The sequence below is a fragment of the Condylura cristata genome, unplaced genomic scaffold (genome assembly GCF_000260355.1).
Source record: "Condylura cristata isolate star-nosed mole 26May11 unplaced genomic scaffold, ConCri1.0 scaffold00014, whole genome shotgun sequence".
In the NCBI taxonomy this organism is placed as follows: Eukaryota; Metazoa; Chordata; class Mammalia; order Eulipotyphla; family Talpidae; genus Condylura; species Condylura cristata.
The window spans coordinates 17,003,354-17,008,528 of NW_004567115.1; the positions used below are offsets into that span (position 1 = coordinate 17,003,354).

The window sequence follows — 5,175 nt, forward strand, 5'->3', positions numbered from 1 at the left end:
ATCAAACATAAAAAAAAATATTTTAACATCTGCCAAAAGCACATCCAACACTGTTTCATGAAAGTCTAGCAATTTTTATCATTCTAATGACTGTGGCAAATTTATATTCTCATTTTATTATGATTTACTAACTGAAGAAGTTAATATTGAAAGTAGGATTAACATTTAGTCTGAGAATCACAGAAAACAAAGACCTGCCTCAGCTTCCAAATATAGTCCTCTCACTAAAATAAAGGTATAGATAGATCAATGGTGGTATGTTAGGTTACCTGCTCTCAGGTCTCCTGATAGCTAAGGATACGCACAGGCAAACTTGCTCATCTTCTGTTAAGAGCTGAACTATTTGCTCAGTTCAATATTTCATTTTCAGCTTGTGAATTTGATTAACCAAATCTATTTTCTTTTAATAAAAAACAACAAAGACATATTGGGTTTGATCCCATTTTCCAAAAGACACACATCACTCTGTAGAATGCAAATTAAAAAACCCCAGGACTTGGCGAAACATAAAAATTTAAGAGACAAATAAAACAATTTATAGTATATAAAACATAAGTAAGTGTTCATTAAAAATATTTGTCTTATGGATATTGAATATTGAACACGTGAAAAATTTTAGTTACAAATTGACTTTCTATTATCTGTCCTTATAGCCAGCCACACAATTATTCTGGAAAGGAAAGTTATGACTGAACTGGGTAAGATAGTAAGCAGATTAATCAGTGAGCAGATTAAAGAATCAGTGTAAAACCTGTACTCACAAATTACTTGAATTTCACTTTACCCCTGTCCATTGCAAAACTTGGGTAGAATATATTTTATACCTTCAGTTCTAACTTATACACTGTCAGCTGCTTTGTTTTCAGTAAGTGCAGGATAAAAACCAACGGAACAGCAGACAAGGCTTTGCATCCAGCCCTTCCACTCTACCCACCCTGAAAACCTGGCCGAGAATTGAGGGAGGAGCATGCCTCTGACCACAGCTGCTTCCTCCTTGCCTGAGTCAGCACAAGGTCAACTGCAAGTTCTCTATGCAGATCCGGCGAGTCTGCAAACTAACTACATACGTGCTTTCTGGCACAACTTTCAAACAGTTCATTAAAAAATGGTTGGGAAACTTTCAAGATATTGTGGAAACAATTCTGAAGCAAAGGGATCCCTTTGCTTCAAGAATCTGCACATTTGCAGTTACTAAAGTCACTTTTCAAATTCTAATCCTGCAGGTTAAAATGACTTAGCTGAAGACCTTGATAAAATTTCACTGTTGGGCGCCCACTGTATATATTTGCCCTTGAGATTTCTTTTATCACCCAGCTGTAAGAACACATCCAACTGGGGAGGGAAGGAGAGGTTCTAGTTAGAGCCAAAGTAACGAAACAAATCCATGGGCACTTTCTATAGCCTGATTGGTTTTGCAATATTATTCCGTAAAAGGCAAAAGTAAGGTTAACTGCCTGATGACCCAAGCATTACTACCAGGGCTACTGCCCCAGTGGCATTGCATAAGCACCCCCTGCTCAGGATCCCTTCACTTGGGGACATTAACCCCTGTGGCCTCACTCTAGGGTATGACTTGTTAGCCCCCCTGCCTAGCCTTACAGGTTATTAAACAGACCTTTTCCCTAGAATCAGTGCACCTCTAACGTGCTATTTTGGTGTAGACCTTCTTCATCTTCTGCTGAGGAATTCCCCAGGGGACTGTGACAGGAATGCCTTTTACCCAGAATCATTCTTAGCAACTTAGATATGCAAGGTAAGAGATTCTTAAGTCCCTGAAAGGAAGTCCCTGAACAGGTGTTTTGTCCACAAATGGTAATTCCAACAAGCTTGCTTTCTTACACAGACTTTCCTGCTGCTACAGCCCTTCCCCTCTCCCAGGCTAGGGAATACATGTCAGGTTGGCCAGGAAAAAAACAGAATGAGGCCTTCCCTGGTGGCGCAGTGTGCTAAAGCACAGCACTACAAGTGAGCCCCAGCTGCTTCAGTGTGAGTTCGATCCCTGGCCCTGGAGGTGACCACATGGTGTGGCAGACCTCTCCTGACCCGCCTGCTGCTCTCCTCAGCAGTGTACTTCGTTGATCTGCCTGTTCTGCTCCCCACTCTGTCTCTGGTGAATCCTCTCACCGCCCCTGCGCCTCTGGCCTGTATCCCAGTTCTGTATACATAAATAAATCTTAAAAAAAAAAAAAAAAAAAAAAACCAAAATGAGAAGACAGGGACACACACTGAAATGCAAAGACTGGTGTATGACTTGGATATCAGTGGACTACAGGACATGAGTATGAATAGCTGTCCACATGGATTCTCAAAAACTTTGCTTCCAAATGGGTGCCCAAGAGATCAATTTTGCCAGATCATGCCCAAAAGTATAGTGTTCCAGATTGAAAGAGGACAAACCATAAGACCCCAGAGAACTGGCAAGAATATGATGTTTGTATAAATGCTTCCTCTATTCCACCACCAATAGGTAACATCCTTTCTTAAGACAGCTGGCCAGGATAGACACCATGATGATTTTTCTTGTGAAAACCAAACAGAAAGTATATTTCAGACAGCTGAGCTACTGACTTTCTGGCTATGTCTTTTATAAGGATTTTTTTTGGGGGGGCGGTACTGATGCTAAGACATCTAAGACATTTTTCCCTCCGCTCACTAAAACTCTACCAGCAGCTATACTGAACTACAACTACATTAGACACACTTTCACAGCCAGGTTATAATTTTTTAAAGACATGTCATTTCTTTATTCCCTCCCAACAGGTTTAGCTGACACAGTATGAACAGAGTTGACGTCTTGCCTTTTGTACTCAGAGCTGGCGTCCCTATTCACAGCCTTAAAAGTCACTTGTACTCCTCTGTCCGGCACCTTCATCAGGTACCCTTGAGGTGAATACCTGTGGATGAGGCTGTACATTAAAGGAAAAAGACCAATTAAAATAGAATATTCCCTGCCATCTAAATATGACCAACATGAAACAGAAGTGGCCCAGAAATGCCCCCACACCCCACCTAGCTGTGTCGCTCAAGACAAATCACTTAACCTCTCTGCACTTGAACTTTCTCCTCTGAGGTCCCTTCTAACTCGGACATTCTCGGCCTCACGGTTCTCTTCCCACTAACTTTCCCCTAAATACGTCAATTCCACTTTTGAGGTAAGTCCTCTGCTGTCTTTCCATAATTCTGCAGAATGAACTATTTCCTCTTCTTTGCACGCAGCTCAAAACCCTAAGACCCTAGACCTTAGAGTTGCATTCAGCAGCTCTCCAAGTTCTCACAACTTGTCTTTCCTCAGTTTTCCTTCTGCAGGAAACAATAGCCTGACAGGCCCCAAAATCTTCCATTAAGTCCTTGTGCACCCGCTACTTCCTCTTTTGCAGCTTATTCCTTCCACATCCCCCTTCTCTGGGTTCAAAAGGGTGGCATGAAAAGGGCACAGGGAGGGGGCAGGACAGAGTGTCCAGGCTGGAAGATGCCACAGGTTACTCTGACCCTGACCCCTTCAGTCCAGTCTTCCCGGACTGCACTCCTTCCCCAACCCCACCTAGAATCTCCACCTTTCAGGCACCCACCTTCAGGGCTTCGGTGAAGCCCCCTCCCCAGCTCGCTGTCTGCATCGGAGAGCTCGGCAGGAGGAGGCAGGGAAGGTTACCACCACCGAACTACGTGAGCGTCTGTGTGTCCGGGAGGCAGGGCTTGCGCTGGGTTCCCGGAGTTGTGACCGGCGTGGGGGAGGAAGACGACGAGGAGGAGGAGCCCAAGTTATCACACTGGGGCGGGGCCCGGCGGGGTTACCCAGGCCAGAGCGGCGCCGCGCCAGCGCCCCTGAGCGGCAGCCTGGCCTTTGCCAGCCCGGGACGTCTTGTCTATAGACAGGGTCGGCGACAGAGGCGCTTGGCCTCCGGGAGGCCGCGGCCGCCGCAGCGCTCCAAACTCTTTTGCCTTGGCTGCCTGTGTGATCGACCAGTGTGTTTCCTTGTGTTTTCCAGGGAGGCCGACGCCGAGAGAGAGATGTAGGGAGTCTTAACTTGTTTCCTCTAGCTCCAGACCTCACCTCCCAACTCCGGAGACACCCTCCAGAAGTGTCGATCCCAGTACATACACGCCGGATACTTGTTTCCAATCCAGAGCAGTAGGGGGGCAAGGGTATTTGTAGTTCCCAGTCCCTCCACACCGCCCCACCCCAGTCTCCTCCCGCAGGAAACGCACGTGGATCTGGCCCGGCTCCATTACACCTCTTGGCCCTGAATTGCACTCTCCATGTGGAAGCAGTTGCTTGCTGGTGCACGGGACAGAGAGCGTACAGATGGGGGGAACCACAGAGGGCATCCACTATGTGCTCGCTCCTCGCAGCCACTTGCCCAGCCTGGCACTCAGACTCGAGGGCTTGGGGAGAGACGTACCTGGCACAGCACCCAGAGGTGCAGAGGTTCAGCCCGAGGCAGCATCAGTGTCTGGGTGGCAGGGGCAGCAGCAGGCACGAAGTGGGGGCCGGCACTCAGGTCCCTTCCCTCAGTGGGGAGCCGCCTCCATCTGCGGGTGGGAGCCTCCACTTCACCTCCTCTCTGGGACCTGTCACCCAAGACTGGGTCCTCGGCTGCGTTGCTCCCTTTAACTTTCGTGTCAGCTCTCCCCACTTGGGATGCCATCCCTCAGCCCCTTTCACCCCCTCCGCAGCCAATGGGCGAGCAGGGACACCAGTCTACCAATGGCCTTGGATCCTTGGTGTTCGAGCACACCGCTCTGCCACGTGATGGGCTGCAAGCCCAGGGTGAGCAAGCCCAGGGTGATACGGCTTCAGTCCAGGCTCTGAAAGAGGGCTGAGGGTCACTGTTTCATCAGAAGCCCAGGGACAGGCGCCAGGGGCAGAGACTTTTTCCTACAGAAGAGCATCCATCCCTTAGGGCAAGAGGTTGAACTTAGATGATTTGCAAATTTCCCTCTTCCTAGGCAAAGTGTTAGCAAGGCAAAGTCTTCCTACAGAGGCACTTAGTTGCTTTCACGCCATCCCGCAGCTCTGCCTTCATTTTACATGTTAGAAGGAGTTCACAGATAACCCTTACTTTCCAGTCTCACGCAGGACTCCAGAAGAGAATGCTAAGCATGTTTCCCTCTGCTTTAGGTGGAATCTTCTCAGGATTGGTAGTTCCAGATCCTATGATAGTATTAGAAACAAAT

At 47.6% G+C, this 5,175-nt stretch overlaps 1 protein-coding gene across 1 annotated transcript in view; it reads right to left on the minus strand.

Annotated features, from left to right (window-relative positions):
- Nucleotides 1-3,656, minus strand: part of PPP1R3B (protein phosphatase 1, regulatory subunit 3B) — an 8,180-nt gene extending 4,524 nt beyond the window's left edge. The window contains exon 1 of the mRNA XM_004682202.2: nucleotides 3,570-3,656. The gene's annotated coding sequence lies outside the window, so the exon portion shown is untranslated. The remainder of the gene's footprint in view (nucleotides 1-3,569) is intronic.
- Between the last annotated feature and the right edge of the window lie 1,519 nt (nucleotides 3,657-5,175).